This window comes from Gavia stellata, chromosome 18 (assembly GCF_030936135.1).
Source record: "Gavia stellata isolate bGavSte3 chromosome 18, bGavSte3.hap2, whole genome shotgun sequence".
In the NCBI taxonomy this organism is placed as follows: domain Eukaryota; kingdom Metazoa; phylum Chordata; class Aves; order Gaviiformes; family Gaviidae; genus Gavia; species Gavia stellata.
In genome coordinates, this window is record NC_082611.1 from 4669252 (window position 1) to 4686135 (window position 16884).

Below are 16884 nucleotides of genomic sequence, written 5' to 3' on the forward strand. Positions count from 1 at the left end.
TCTTCAGCTCCTGGCCGCCTCACTGGATGCTGTACAATCACTTTAAATAGGTGCAATTGCAAAATAAAAAAAAGCTGATCCTCTGCAGTGAGGAAACATCTATTGGATATTGCTTGCATCTGAAAATCCTGTCTCAAAGGCTTCTGGAATCTGATGAGTATTTCCTCATATTGCGGTTAATATGAATTGTTTTGTTATTTTACTGCAGTTAAAGGTAAGAGAAACTGACTTAACGATGCTCTTTCCCCTGTGTCGCTTGGTGTATTTCCTAAGGGCCCCTGTGTACTTTGGCAGTGTGCTTTGTGATATTGGTGGAAATCATTCTTTGCTTCGGTCTATTTTTGGCAAAGTAGAAAGCCTAAGCCAGCTAAGAGGCAGAAAAAATGTGTTGCTCAATTGAAGTGCATCACACCTTTTCTATGTTACAAATATGCATTTGTAGTCACACACATGCAATCACAGATATTTAAAGGGGTTTTTTGATTAGAAGTACCACAAGGACTCTTTTTTTATTTTTGAATAACAAATTAAGGTCATTAGCGCCTCGAACATGGTATGTTCTTGCTGATGCTGTTTGCCTCTGTCTGGTGGAAGAAGTTACCAGCTCTTTTGGAAATCCTTGTCCTAGGGTAGATGGTGCCTACAGTGAGTAAGTTGAGGCTCAGATCTGATTTAAATGCAGTCTGTCTTGCAGTGTAGATGGGAATGTAGTGTTCCAGTTCTGTCCTTAGATCCCATGCCTTGAGCTCATGCTAATTTTAGAGATGTTATGAAGTGTTTTCACAGTGTGATTTCAGTCAGCTTCTCTACTCCACAGAACTTCCTCAGGCATCAGCAGTGGTCTGGATCACTTTCATATTGCCTTATTTACTGAGCACTTTTGAAAGCATCAGACAGCTGTACCAAAAGCCGAGTTATGAATTCCTGGAGCTATGTTTCTGGGTGGCAGTCGGATTTCCCTTCTGCTGGAGTATTTTGTGGTAGCGCACTGGGTCTGCCTTCTGCGAAATAGCTACCAACCAGAGCTGTCTGGCCTCTCCACCTGGACACTCCCTAATGTGTTGAGCAGTGCTTTTCTGGGGAGTCCCAGTGTTGTCCAAAGATGATGTCTCTGCATCTCCTTGTCAGCATTTTCTACACAAGATGCCGTCTCCCAAACGGTGGTCTGCCATCAGTGGTTCATAGGAAGCCTGGTCTGATGGGATAGATTTGAGAGCAAAATGCATCTCACAGCTTTGGAGGACTTTGCCTCCTTATTTTCCCATCAGTCAGGTGTGAACCTGTCCGGAAGTCAGTCTTGCTGGTGGGAATCTTGAGCCGGACTGCGGTAACCCTTATGCTCAGACAGGTTACAGTGTTAACGAGCAGGTTAATGTTAGACTTCTACTAGCACAAGTTTGTGCGTTGCTAAAACTAACCCCTACATGTGTTTGCTGTCTGCCCCAAGTTTCTCTCCCTTCCCCGCTCAGGACAGCATGCCAGTAGCGGTCTCTGGTTTGCAGCTGGTACCAAGGTGGTGAGGCCAGTTCATGCTCCTCCGGGAGCGGCTGCAGCTGAGTCACGATCGCTCCTGAAGTATTTAAGACTCTGCCTCAGGTTAGACACCATGCGGGTGAGTGTGAGGAGCTGGTGCCCTGTTCTTGGCATCCTGCCACTGTTTTCTCTCCTGGTCTCCTGACGAGGTCATTCTTTCTACCCCTTGTCATATTGCTTGCCTGTTTGAATCCCTCTCTCCCTCTCCAACAGCTTTCTTCTCTCCTTCTCCCTCACTTCAGCAAATCAGATGTACTTTGTGGCAGGAACATGAGGCACTGCTCTGTCCAGTTCAGGCCACTTCAGCTCTGCCTAGTTTTGGTCTGGGTTTCTTTCCTAGAATAAATGGCGAGGGTTAGGCAGCGAGTGTTTGCAAAGCTGCTTTCTCCTCATTGTGCCTCTAGCCTCAGGGCAGGGTAGAGGGAAGGCTGAGGGTATGGAGCCAGCTCTCTGACACTTAAGGGGACCTGTTTTGTCCTGTGGAGGAATCCTGATGTTTGGTACGTGCTACAGGAGCGAGGCCATTCCTACCTTCAGCAGGGATTTCCCCTCCACATACACACTGTGGCACTGGCAAGGTTTTGGCAGAACCGCCAGCTCGCCTGTTTCTGGAAAACCTGGCTTGGGGGACAGTGGTATGCAGAAAATACCTGTTGCTTAATGGTACTGTTAACCCTTTCCTCTTGGGGGTTAGAGTAACGTGATGAAACATGTTGTACTTAGACCTTTAGCTTGGCAAAGCGATACCCATCTGCCTCTTGTCTTACTAGATCGGGGCAGACAATCAGGCATGGTTTATAACGCCATTATTCTGTTGCCTGGAGTATGATGTTTAGACATCTGTATTCATGAAAGCGGGTCAGAAGTCCTGATGCGAACGCTACCATTATAATCAGCGCTAGGAAAGGTCACCCACAGGTAGTAAAGATAGCACCACAAATCGTGATAAAAAGATAAAAACTTCTTCCACCCCCCACTCCCCAACACTGGGCCAATGCTCGGTATCTCTACTACAAATCCTCTTATGGTGAGTGAGAATTTCCGCTGCTTTTGCACTCCAGGCAGGATTCACCAGATGTTAATAATGTGCTTATTTTCTCTAAGTGCTATTTTGGCATCGGTGTTAATTACAATTTATATTCTGCAACATTTACACTGGGAAAAGAACCCACCCTAATAGTCCCCAATTGGCAGAGCCGGGCTATTAAACATAGCACCATATGTTCTGAGCAGAGCAATATATGGGACTCGGAGCCCACTCAGCACTGAGACTCAGGCGTGCAGCGGTAGAGGAGGAGAGGAGAATGGAGAGACGGGTGTTTTATTCCTAGCTTTTATTTAATAAGAAATTCCCCCTCCTTTTCTCTGGTCTCTGTCCCCATCTCTCCAGAAATCTCCCTCCCACTCTCTGTGAGCATCTAATGAGGTGATCTCTGAGCCTGCTGATGCCACTGTCCGTAGCCTAAAATAAATGAATTCAATTACGGAAGGTGCCCTTCTCACAGGGGCTGCCTCTGCAGAATTCCTAGTCCCTGCTGGCGTGTTTCTTGCTGCACTCCAAATCAGACCTCCGATCTTTGGAGGCTGCAGAAAAAATCTTTGCTTTGACCACCAACAAGGTGTCCGTGCTTCTTTGGGAGAAGGGTATTTTGGGACAAGTGCTATTAGTGGGTAAAATCAGAAGTTCTTTGCTGCTCTGCTAATGTCCAAAGTCTTGTTTAGCAATGTGGTGTTTGGTTCCTGCCGGCTGGGAGGGTCTAGACCCGAAGAGTGGCCGTGGTTTTGGTGTGGGGAATTTGGTGGGGCTAAGTCATCAGTGTTTCGGTAGGTTTCTTAGAAGGACTGTAGGTTAAAGGATTGCTTCCTCAGCCGTTTTGCAAAGCTGATTTCATGGTCTCTTTAGAAAATGGCAGTGTATCCACTGCTCAGTTTGGGAAGGGGGCTGTGTGGCAACGGCCTCTGCCTTCAGGAGAGCTTGGACTGCAGTCGCTCATCTGTCGGGGAGGTGGTTCGGCAGGAGAAGAGATGGGAGTGAAAGGAAGCAGGGCAGGGGCACGACATGGACCTCGAACTGGAAGCCAGACTCGCACTGTGAGACTTGGCCTCAGTTTCCCCACTTGTGAAAGGGGAGGAGGGCTCACCCGCCTCGTGCAAGGGAGCTTGCAGGGGTGCAAAACGCTCTCCCCCGCCCCAGATGAGGTGGTGCTCCCTTGGGAGGAGAGGGCAGGGCTGGGGCTGCTAATGCAGGCTGACGGGTAGCAGAGCGGCGACCCTGCTTGCTTTAATTCGCATGACTACCTCCTCCTCTGCTGAAGCACGTGAGACTCCCAGGGGAGAAGAGCAGGATCTGTCCCTTTGCCTTGCTGATTTTCAGAGGCATGAAAATCCTGGGGCGACGTACAGGAACGGGACTGTACATTGTGAGGTGCTGGGTGCTTTCTCCCAGCAGCCTTTTTAGGATGGGGTATCCCCCCATGGCTGCAGAACTGTGAGGCTTTTCCGTTGTGGAGTCAATCGGTGCAGAAGGGTTGTTTCATCTGCTTCAGGGAGACGCAATCCCTCCTTGGCCGGTCCCAGCGGAGTGTCCAGCCAAAGCTCCTCGCCCCTGTCTGCAGGGAGACCTGTGCAGGGAGCCACGCTGGGCACTGCAGAGGCAAACCTCCTTCCCTTGCAGCTCTCCTGCCTCTTTGATGAGATGTGCAGGCAGCCGGGGTACTCTAGCAGGAGAATCATTTCCATAGAAACCAATTGGGATGTTGTACGGGGAATAATGATTAATAGTGAAGGGATGTTGCCTCAGGCCCTTTTCATTTTTTAGGGGGCAGCAAGGGACAAACTGGAGCACAGGTGGGGGGACAGGCAGGCTCGCAAACTAATGGAAACCATCCCTTCCATTAATTTCCAGGGCAGCTTCCCCTCTTCTCCTGCCCTGCCCCCCACTGCTGCTTCCCGGCTTTCGTCAAATTTTCAAAATGGCTAACCTGGTTAGAAATAATCATAATAATAAAAAAGGATGGATGAGGTCTGACTACTAACATTGTTGCTGTTAGCAGCAGGATTTCAGCCATAAAACATGAAGCAAGGGAGGAATTGACCTTTCCGCTGTTTGGAATGAATGGAGACATCAATATCTATTGTTTTGTGGCATTGACCTCTGACGCTCTCGTTTTGCCCTCCCCTTTCTTTTTTTTTTTAATTTTCCCCTGACACTAGAGGAAAGGGGTCAGTTTGTACCATCTATTGATCCCGATCTTACTTGGTGATAGGGAAATAATTAGAATTTTAAAGATCTCTGCTGCACACTGGTAAAATACATACACAGACGCACACGCTAAGCCCCCGCTTCCTGCGTTGCGTTATCCCCCTTCTTCGCAGAGATTCAAAGCTCTGAGATCTGAAGGAAGATGGATCAATATAGGTTTAATTGTGATGGGGTTTTTATTTCAGTTTTTTAAATGGTAAAGTGTAACGTTTTATGTTAATGTTGTCGGAGTCTGGCTGCCTGGTGCCTTGTTTTATTTATTGTTTTAAGTAGCCCCTTCTTTTGTGAACTTCATCTATGTACAGAGAATGTGAAATCAGGCATTGCTAATTAGCTGTATGACAATTAAGTAATGTAGCACAAAACCATTAGGACACTGGATTTGTTTTTGAAGTTTGTCCTTTGAAGTGGAAGCTGCAACTCCCTGCCCAAGGCTGCTGGGGAAAATGTTTTTCTATCAAAACTTTCTTTGAAAATAAAATGTCAGTGTAAGAGTCCCTATTTCTGTCATCTCTCCCTATAAACGGCGGGTGGAAATTGTTTCTCATTGTAAAAACTGCTGGCATTGATAGAAAGGGGAATTCAGAAAAGCATTAAATGAGCGGCTGGTCTCCAAACACCCTCGGTTCTGGTAAAGATGTTACCAAAACTGCTTGTTTAGCTTGTTGAAAGAGAACGGTGCTGCTTTAGGAGAGGAGACCCAGGGCACAACCAACGCCCTGGAGGTGGCAAAGGGAGGTGGCCCTCAAAACTGCGGGTTCGCCTCTGATGCCTGAAGTGCCATCGGGATGCGGCGCAGCCTGGCCGCAAATACCAACAAGTTCCTCGGTTCGGGCTCCTCCATCTGTGCGCTCGTTTGACACTTGTGTTTGCATCTGGCCCTTTGTTCTAGTAGTGAGTCGAATTCTGAATGTGCAACTTTCATGTACGCTGGTGGCATGTAAAACTTCAAATAAAGAGTGAAACTGATTTTGAACCGTGTCTCTCTCGTTCCCTCCTGCCTCTTACTTCCTTTTAAAACCAAAGCCATCCTAGGAGGCACGCTTTGGTGTCGCATTTTAAGTTTAAGCGATGAGGTGAGTCGCTGTGGCGAGGTATGTGTGTAGGCAGGGATGTGCCTGGGTGTAGCCCCAGTCTGGACTGGGAGCTGTGGAAGTGCCACCCGCTGGGAGTGCTGGGGTGAGCGGTGCTAATGCGGTTTACAGCCCTGTTCCCCCAGGTCTGAGGTTTGCGGATGCTTCTCTGTGCACCTTGGGGCTTGTGGCCGTGGGATCAGCTGCACGTTAAAGAAGGAGCTACTTTGTGTTCAGGAAATGCTTTTCCTTCATGGCTCTCTGAGCACTCAGCTGCTGAGCTGTGTTGCTGTGGGACAAAACAACCGTTACCCCTGGGTAAGTGAACCAAAGTGACTTGCAGAAGGTCCATCACTCTGAGAAGCCCCAAGCTACAACCTGTGCCTTGCTCTGACCACTCCAACCCTTGGGCAGCAGGCTGGACCTGCACCACTTCTTCGTGTGAAGCTGAGAGCGGAAATCAAGGGTCTGGTTAAATGTGAACTGGGGTGGCCAAAATCCTATTAATGCCACCATGACTGCATGGATGTAGTTGAGCTGGGACGGCTGAGGCTGTGGGAAGGGGAAGCTGGGATGGTGGAAGCAGGCAGCGCGGGCTGCTCGTGGTGAAGGAAACTCAGCAGTTCCGCCCTCGGAGCCATGGCAGATGCGTGGTCCCTGGATCCAGGATGGGGGCCTGCGGTGCTGGCTGAAAGCGTATTGCCACCTAATATTGAAGGGATGGAGGGGAGTGGGATGGATGTGCTGGACCACGGTCCTGTGCACGCTACAGCTGGAGCAGCGCCTGCCGCTGGGCTTCCCTGAGTGGAAAAGCTGGTCAATGCTAAAGAAAATATATGTCCTATTGAGCTGTCTCTCATGTTGCTATTTCTAGGACGTAGGATAGTGATACAAGGGGAAGCTGGGCTTCAGGAACAGCTTGGTGGAAAACAGTACAGCTCATGTACCCATGTGCTTAAATCAACTCACCCCAGGTAGGTGAAGCACTAGGAGATCACTCAAAATTGATCAGTTTTTAAAAGGTGAGTGAGTCCATATGACTTCTGGTGGGACTGCAGGAGAGCACGTGTGCTGCGGTCTCTCCCCGCAGTGATCCAAGGTCCTGCACCAGGTTTTATTTCAGAGGGGATCACGGGCTCTCCTCTGTTTTTCTGTTCTGGCAGGTCTGTTCACCAGGGCACGGAGCGCAGACCCTCCCTCCATCCCTCCTGCACTCGTGTTTAAGTTACGGATTTTATTGTTCCAATAACTTTTATCTAAGTGTGGTTTTGGGGGAGGGAGGAAAGAGATAAGGAGGGAGGAGGCTGAGGAAGGAATGTGCTTTTGGACTCTGCTAAGCCTCCAACTTATCGCTGGGGCTTGCTGCGGGGTTTTGGCATTAACGATCCCGGAGGAGGACTTAAAGGGGAAATAGCTGAAAGGGCCGTGGTCGATATGATACGCTGGTGGGAGGAAACCTGGGACGGGCCCATGTGGAGCAGCCCAATTCCCGTTCGGTACTGATCTTGTGCCCTCTGCCAGCTTATCTGTTGGCAAGGAGGGACATGACTCTGTTTCCAGGAGGGGGAACAGGAGAGGAGGTATGAAAGGGTTGAGCGGTGGAGAGCTCAGCTTGGCAGGGGGAGACATCTCTTGCGACCCCTTGGATGTCTCAGTGCGTTTCTGTTCTTGCCCTCACCTATACAGCCAGTATTTGGGCAAATGGAGTGTTGATACCTGCGAGGGGGAGTCAGGGAGACGGAGCAAGAGGCGCTTCTGCTTGCTGTGGGGAAAAAGGAGGCTGGGCAAGTGCCTCAAACCAGGTCACGGCAATCCCAGATGTGTTTAAAGAGAAGAAAAAATAAAATTGGGAAGGCTACTGCCTTGCCCTGTGGGTTTTCTCTCTCCTTTCCTGCCTGTCTCCCAATGGGCGTGGGTGACCGCAGGGCTGGAGCCCTGCGCCTTCAGAGATGCTCGATAGTCCCCGGGCCATCAGAGAGTTTTGGGCTAGCAGCAACATGTGGATGTGCAGACCTCGGAGGACAGTTCCCAGATCCTCGTCATCCTCCAGACCCAGCTGTGTGAAGAGGTTCGGGTGGGACCTGCTGGCAGAGAGCAAGGCTGTGCCTGTCTTTGTTTGCCGTGTGAAGGGGAAAGGAGACCTTGTACATGCAGGTCTGGGTTGTTAATGATTTCCCCCGCCTGCCGAAGTGCCGCACAGTGGGGCAGCCACCCTCCCCTGCTCCCTTCCCCACCTCTCTGCCTCCATTTTCTACCCAACTGGCTTTTTGTTGTCTGGTTTAACTGGGCTTGCTGGGCAGCAAGTACCAGCTTGCTGGGAAAGCAGCAGGTTACGGTTAACGCCGCAGTGTTGGGCAGAGGACGGTCGGTGTGGGGGGCTGATGCACTTAGGGTGTGAAGCAGTCCTGGAGATTCAGCGAGGAGGCAGGGGCAAAGCACTGTTAACAACAGCTCTAGCCATGGAAAGAAGCTGGCTGGTAATTGTAGTTAAGGGTTTGGGGAGGACATTTAAACGGACCAGGTGATCCAGTTTTCTTCTGCCTGGAGATCTGGTCCTCTTCTCGCTTTGCAGAGTCTCTTGCTAGTGGATACCCGAGCACTGCAGGTCAAAATGGGAAGCACGGATGAGCACTAACGCTGCTCTCTGGGCTGGTCCACCTGAGCTATTTTTTCATAGCCCTTATCTCCCACCAGCTGCTCTTCAGCATTTGATGCATCTTGGGTGAGAGCACCTCAGAGGGAGCAGCTCTGCAGAGTGCTGGCTAAAACACCTCCCAGACCCTCACTCTCAGCCGACAGCAGCGAACGTTTGTTCTTCCATCTGCTGGGACCTGGTCTGGGAGGTCTCTAGGTCTGGGATGGCAGGAGGAAGGGTCCTCCGGGTCTCTGCTTGAGTGCAACTTCTCACCCCTTGGATCAATTTGGGAGCAGATCGTGCATCACTGGCTCCAAGGTGGAGGCGGGGGAGAAGGGAGTATGGAGGAGAGAGGCCAGATTGCTTCATCTCCCAGAGGCTTCCTCTGTGGCCTCAGGATGCAGCTGACAATCTCCGAGGTGCTAATTTTGTGCTTGCTGCTTCCCAAGCCCCAGAGACAGCCTCTCCCCGGGGGCTGAGAGGCGAGGCAGAGGTGGAGGACGCGTGCACGAGGGACAGCCTGTGTGTGAGTGAGGTTCTGATGCTGGGATAGGCGGAAAGTCTTGGGAGGGACCAGAAGGAGAGGAGGAACAGTGTTGGGGCATGGACAAGCTGTAGCCCTCGTTCAGTCCCCACGATCCAGCCCTTTGTGTGCTGTCCCCGTGGGACGCGTGATGGTTCTCTTGGTCGTGTGGTCCCATCAAGCAGAGATTTGGAGTGGGGTGGTCCTGTAGTGCCACCCTTTGGGGCTGGGGACCATGGTGGCTTGCTGGTTGGCATCAATGTGGACTTCAGTGTCCTGTTCCCAGTTCAGTGTGCTTGAATTTTCTTTCTGGTGTGCCAGTGAAAGCCCGCATGGCGTGGGAGAGCCGCAGCGAGTGGAGAAGAGGAGGAGAAGGATGAGCTTTCTCTCTCCTATGAAGCATGGACGGATGGAGAAGTATTTCTGAACAAACAAGCTTCTCGTCCCTGTCTCCTGGAAGCTGCATTATCAGAGTACCGTCGCTGTCCTCTCTTCTCCTTCGCCCCGATGAAGAGGAATTAAAAATACAACTAATAAAACCCTTTTACTTTCTCCAGGAGGAGGGGAAAAAAAAAAAAAGCCTTGAAAATGCTAAAGGACATAAAGGGCATTCATGAAAGGGTTGGATGGTGGTTATTGCAGCAGGGGGAAAAACAACATTATTTCACTGTGCAGATAAAAGGAAGTGGAAAAGCAGCATATTTATAGCTAGGGAGCCTGGATTCCTTGTTAAGCCGCTATTATCAAATTAATGTCAAAATGCATCAAACAGGCACGAGTGTTCTGGGCCCCTTATGCAAAGTGCTTGCAAATTGGTTACAAATACATTTGTTTACAGGGTACGAGGCAGGAGCGAGCTAATTAGTCATTGTAGCAGGGTTGTTTTGTGTCTTTTTTTTTTTTAATTTTTTTGGCAATTACACAAACAAGCTGTTTTGAAGTATAAATACGCGCTGCGTTACAGCGCCTTTAAAAGGGAATCAAATAGAAATCGTGGGATGCGGAGGGCTTGACGTGAGCGGCGCGGAGTATCGTTGCCTCTCCTCCCCGGCCTCCGTACGGACGCAGCAGCCCTCGCTGGGAGCTCGGCTCCTGGAAGCGGCATAAAAACCCTTCTGGGAGCGTCGAGAGGATGATACGTGGGTGGAAAGGGAACAGTTTGTGTTTTCGGGTCCTCGGGGGGGGCTGATAGCTGCCCCTCGTGTGGGGCACAGTGCCGGGATGGGGATGGCTGTAGCTGCTCCAGCTGGCTGAGTACTTCGGGTGCCACGAGGCTGCAGCCGTGCCCCATGCTGGGGACTGGCCCTTCTGATACGGGACCTGTTAAGGTTTCAGCTGCCCACCAGTATGGTGAGAATTCACTTTGGACCCGTGGGATATTTTGGGGCGCTTTGGCTAGTAGCAGCAGCAGCCGCCAACTCAGGTTATGAAGCAGCTTGTGCCCAGCTGGTGGGTACCAACACGGTTTCGGGGGATGCTTGGACCTTAGAGAGCATCCCATGGATGGGTGATGGCATCCACTTTGCCTGAAGAAAGGAGTCTGGTGTGCATTCCCCCAGGTGAACATCTCCTCAGGGCTTCTTTAACCAAACCATGGGCTGTGTCTCCCAAACCTGTTAATGAGGAAGGGAAGCAGGAAAGCTTATCTGATCCTCAGCGGTGGGAATGGCCGAGGAGGGGAATTTGGTTGGGGGGCAAATGGAAAACTCCCACTGCCCTATGTATTAATGTGTCCCTTTCTGGGAGTAAATCACACCTCTGCCACTCGGGGAAGCTGCTGAATGAATCTGCACTGGTGGGGGAGGATAAAGCCAAGGGGAGTTTACTACCATTATTATTATTTTTAATTTACTAGGAAAAAGAAAGGAGAGAGGAAGAAACAAATTGTTGCCCATCTTGTGCTGGAGGCCCCAACGTTTCTTGGCAGAAGGTGTGCAAACGGCGCCACGGCTGCTTCTCCATTTGGATTTGTTTCTGGTAAATCTGCCCTTCAGGCTGGAATAACCCTTCTGAGCAGGTCCTGCGCTACCAGAGGTGCTGGGAACATTGAGTGTAATGCCATTGTAAATCCCTGCTGTGGTTTCTATTTCCTCGATGGGGACAGTGACTGTGCAAGGATGGCTGTGCTCAGCATGGCTTTCGTACCAGCGCTTCCCAGCCAGCAAAGCCTTGGGGTGCATCAGATCCTGCTGTGGTGTGGATGGAGCTGGGTGGCTTCCCGAGGTCCCCTCTGGGATTGGAGCTTTCTTCTCAGAAGCCCATGGGCTTGGTGCAGCTGAAGGGGCATGAGCCTGGTTGAGCTCCACAAACCACGTTCTTCATGATGGTAGTTGATAGTCCCAAGCGTAATGAAGAGGTATTTTGTGTCTCCAGCCTCCCAGCTCTTCCGTGGTTTGCAGATGTTGGGTGCAGCACATCACTAGGCTCATCTGGGTGGGAAATGAGGACCACCAAGAGCGGTGGGGGAGGGCAGGGCTTTCACCAGCCTCCTGCAGAAGCTCTGATGTTTGCACCAGGTTTTATTCTTTTAAAACTCAGGGTAATGTTTCTCTGCACCTAGGACCTGCTTTTCAGTGGTACCTTCAAACTCCAAATCTCTCCTTACCATTTTCTTTCTTGTCCCGTTGACTTTTGCAGGCTTGTTTGCCATGGGGAGGGTGACCGACTCCGTCAGGATCAGGGTGTATGATTTTGAGGAATGTTCCCATTTCCAGTGTAATGCTACCCTTGCCCTACAAGCTCTGCAGGAGCACGGCTCAGCTGGGCAACAAATGTGTGAGCAGCCTATTGCAATCAGGCTTTAACTAGGCGCCCAGTTGTTTTAATCAGAATGTGTCTCTCTTCATTTATAGCTGGGTTAAGGCTCCGGTTTGACTGTCATCTCCTGTTATTGTTGGTGACCATGTCAGGGGAACGGATCCTGCTCTGTTTTGAGCAGTTGAGTGTTTCACGCCTGCTTTTCTTACGCAGGGTTGTGCCAACATCTCCTTGCTCTGAGGGTCGGGAGCAGACCTCAAATTCCCACTTTCTTTAAGTTGCACTGGTTTGTACCCTTCCTCTTGGATCAGTGCTGACCTTCAGCTGGATGAGGTCTTTTGCCCTGCTCAAGATTTTACTCCTCTTGAAATATTTGCCTTTTAGATGAAGTTCCCCCCAGTGTCTGGTCTAATGGCACTTGTATTCCTCTGTCTTTACTGAAAACACTTCTTAAATTTAAAATTGCATTTGCCTTTTCACCCATCAGTGGCTCTCGATCAGCTCCTGATGTCCAAACACACCTGGGTCCATCCCTGCCTCACTACTTTCCATGCAGGCTGCCGCCTTGTACCCAAAATTTGTCCTCGCTGAGTGTGTCACCTTCCCCATCGTGCTGCTGGTGGCCACCTCCCTTCCATCACACTGCTCCTCGGGGCCACCCAGTTCCCAGGGGAAAGTGGCTCCTCCCAGAGCGGCTGCCACAGCCATTTCTTCTTGTGCCAGGATTAGTTGTGATCCCAGGACTGATCTTCCTTTCTCAAGAAAGTCAGGTGGTGCTGGGGAAATCCAATGTGAACTTCACAGAATCATTAAGGTTGGAAAAGACCTGTAAGGTCATCAAGTCCAACCATCAACCCAACCCCACCATGCCCACGAAACCATGTCCCGCAGTGCCATGTCCACATGTTCCTTGAACACCTCCAGTGATGGTGACCCCACCACCTCCCTGGGCAGCCTCTGCCAGTGCTTCACCACTCTCTCAGGAAAGAAATTTTTCCTAATATCCAGCCTGAACCTCCCCTGGCGCAACTTGAGGCCATTTCCTCTTGTCCTGTCACTCGTCACTTGGCAGAAGAGACCAATACCCACCTTACTCTCTGTAGGTGTAGGTGACAAAATATTGCTCCCACTTACATTTTTGCTTTACATAGCGTCTCTCTAAATGGGCTTTACAGCCCCAGTTTACTACTGACGTTGGCCTAGCGGTCTTCCATTTCTCCCTTGAGTTGCTTTCCCCTTTCCTAATGATGGGGACAGCGTTTGCCCTCTTCCTGTGCTGTGACACCGCTCACATCTTTCTAATGCTGTCTATCAAAATCCTTGAGCCGTCTCCTTCGGCATTCTGGGCTGGAGATGGAGGTGGTCAGATCTTCACGTGTCCCTTACCTAGGAGGGTCCCTACAGACCTTCTGGGTCCGTACCGCCTTCCCTGGGCTGCAGGATGCACATGGTAAGAGCCAACTACTCCTGATGGCCAACATGCAACTTGCAGCTCACCCCAGTGAGTGATGTGGAGGTGGTGGTGGCTGGATGACTCGGTGGAGCTGTGTTAGCAGGCGGGCTCACTGCACGGACCCTGCACTGGATTAACCACAGGAATCCAGCTCCGGTTACAGTCTTGGATTAAAAAAGAAATCATTAAAAGTCTTGAAGAAAGCTTTAAGTGTACGTGACTCAAAGGGCTTATAAGTTACAGCAGATCGGAGCGAAGGTGGTGTGGGCAGCTCTCCTCGCCTCACGGCAGTAGGACACAATCTCTCCTAGCATTGCCAGGAGCTGCTTCTTTTTTAAGAAGGTCAAGATGCCCAGGGTCTCTCCACGGCGCTGGTTCTCCGGGAATGCCACGTGACTCCCAGTTCGCTTTCTCCTTCCCTGCCTGCAGCCCTGCTGACGCCAGCATCGCCCAGTGCCTGGGCCAGGCCAGCTCAGGAATGATGAACGGCCGGGCGGTGCTGAGCCCTGTGTGCCGGTGCTGGTCGGGGCAGCGGGGAGAGCTGGGCTGGAGGGATGTGCTGTGGCGCGTGGAGTATCGCCTGGTCTCCTGGATGCCGCACCGGGCAGGTCTGGGCATTTGCAAATGCCCTTTTGTGATGCTGATGGTGATGTTTCTTCGTTGAGGAAGAGCGCAAACCACCTTGGGATCACAGACCACAGCCAAGTCAATGCCTTCCGCTCTCGGGGCAAGACGCTGTCTCTGATGCAAACACCCAGCAAAACCTTGATTTACACCGAAGTGAGCCGGTGGCTTTAACCTGGGGCTTCTGCATCGGCGTGTTGAAGGGTGCGTGTACACGTGCGCAGGCACTTTCCTGCCTCTGGGCAAGGATGAGAGAGCAAACACGCGGCAGATGTTAGTCACGGCTGGCGGCGGTGGGGATGCTGCGGTGAGGAGCACGCCAGGAGGACCTGAGCAGAATAGCACCTGGGTAATGAGTGCGGGAGGGAGGACGGGAGGGGAGATGAGGGGAGAGCGTTTTGCAGCGGATGAATTTTTGTTGCTTTCTGCTGAAACCTGTGGATTCCCTGGGATGGGGAGGGCTGGGAAGTGGCTGCAGGCAGCAGGAGCTGCAGATACTGATGGTTTTGCCTCGGTGGGATGGGACGATGGGGTAGGGCACAGACCCATGCTCGATTTTTCTTCTGCACCGTTAATTAACGTAGCAAAGGTGAAGCCTTTCTTGGAGAGACAGGAGCTGGTGGTGAGAGCACAGATCAGTGTGGCAGTGACTTCCAGGCTGCCTTGTGAACTGAAAACCTTCGGTTTCCGTATGTGCCCAAGGACCATACTTGGTGTGTCCTTGGATGTGTTCCTCGATGGCCTCCTCTCCCATGTCCAGAGGGGATGGCAGCACTGCCCTTGGGTTCTGGCTCCTGTACCCACCAGAGAACAGGAGATTCCCGTACGACTGGGGTGTCTGAGGTTTCTTAAACTCTTGCAACAAAGAGGGAAACACCACAGTTGTCCGGTCCTCGTGCTTGTTGAACAAGTGGTCAAGGGATGAAGAGGTTTCCTCCAGGCTGAGGGACTGGGCTTGGGTCCTCCTGAGTGGCAGAAAGGGTGCGTAGGTATGGGGAGAGACACAACTCCGGCGCTGGGGGACAGCACGGGCACGCAGAGGGCTTGGGGACGTGCCGAGGGTTTGCTCAGCTCTGTTTGTGACCTGGAGCCGCTGTCCATCCCCGGCACCCACCCGTCTCACCCCACAGCTCAGCTCTGGGCCCAGTGCTTCCCTTACGGGGGCCACGGAGGCGGCGATTACCCCGAGCGTGGGAGCGAGCGTCGGGGTGGTGCGAAGCTCGGCAGACGCAGGGCACCCGCTGCCCGTCCGATAAGGCTGCGAGTGCTGCTGGCAGTTAATATTAACCGGGCACCCTCTTCCTCTCCCCGGGGAGGTGTGGGAGGGTGGGGGGACCCACGTGGCCCGCACGAGGGCTGAGCCGGGCTGGGGTGGCGATGTGGCCTCTCCTGATAAGCCGCTCCGGTTTCTGCTCCTGCAGATTTACAGCCAGGGAGCGGGGCGGTGGGTGCCACGCTTTTCGGTGCGGTGATTTATAGTGGCTCAGGGCGGCAGCTGCTTTCCTTTCTGGCAAGGTCTCAGCAATTGCACCAGGTTTTACGGCTGCCGTGACTAAGCCGTGGGCAAGTTAAAGGCTCAGCCAAGGTCACCGTGTGGCAGGACACAGGTGGGAGCAGGTCCCTTTCAGCTGTGGCTTGGAGAATGTCCCCATCTGGGGAGGGCTGGGGCCGTCTGGCTGCCCAGGGAGGGGGCTGCCTCGGCTCTGCCGCCGTGAAGGGCTGGTTTCACGGTGGTGGGGATGATTTCAGCTCTCTGATCCCTGACCCCGCATGCTGGAGCCTGCTGAAGACACAAGTGAGATGAGTTTGAGGTTCTCAGCTCTCAGACCCATGTGGGATTCATAAGCATCACCAGCCCCACTAAGCAATGCTTGTGCTGCTCAGTTGCTCTTCCATGTGTCCCTTTGATGACTGAGCAATGCCCGGAGGGATGAGCTGCAAGGAGGAGGAGGATGATGAGGAAGGAAAGGTCAGATGCCATCACTGCGCTCCCTTCCATGCGCCAGCTCCTGCCCGGGTGAGCTTCCCAGCTCTTCTGTTTTGTTTTAGAGGCAGCGTGGGGGCCCCAGAGCCCTGCAAACCCTTTGCGCTCGGGGTTTTATTGGCATGTGGAAATAGTTTTGTCTGGTTTCAGATCTGGCTGATCACTAACCTTCCCGCCGCCCTCCCCCCGAAAAGGGCTGACAACCGCGGGTGACTCAACTGCACTCGTCTTCTTCCTTCTTTCTTTTTTCTCCCCGCATTGTTCTCCGAAATCCCAGCTGCTGCTTTTCTCCCCCCTCCTTTTCCTATCCTTGCACATCAGCTGGGGTGGAAGTATCTGGTTTTTGTATAAAAGCTCTTTTTTTTTTGTTTGTTTGTACTTCTCCCACCCCCATCCTGGGGGTCTCGGGGTGTCTTGCTGTGTATCATCCTCCTCCTTGGGGCCATGCAGGAGCTGGAGCAAGAAGGCAGCTCTGGGCACCCTTGCTGTCATCCCCGGGCTGGCAGCGGCAGAGGGGGAGCCTTGGCAGAGGCCAGGGTGCCAGCATCTCCAGAGCCCTCATTTTTCCTCTCTGATGGAGAAGCCTGGCAGATACTGGGGGCCAGAGCCGCCACGTTCCTCCCTTATTTATCGCTGGCGAAGTGCTGACATGGGGCATTCCTGGCGAGCCGGCTCCCGCGGGATGGGATGGGGCGGGATGGGATGGGGCAGGTCTCCTCCCGGCTGTGGGCTCCTCTCCGATACACTGCAGGCTCCTTCCAGGAGAGTGTATTTACGTGCCAGTGCCTGGCTGCAGCTCCTGCACTCAGCAGAAGAGGGGCTGGGTGCCAACCCCCGTCCCAGCTGCATTCAGGTCTCCGAGCAGATCCCCTGGGATCCCCTGGCATCGACGGGAGCCTCCACCCTGGAGGGGTGTGCAGGGGGGACCCCAGCCCTGGGAAAGGGCTGAGCCGGGCTCAGGTGGTGGGGTGGATGCTGAGGTTGTTTCTGTGGTTGCTCTGGGTCTTGTCCCCCGACCCTCTCCCCAGGCAGACGTCCCC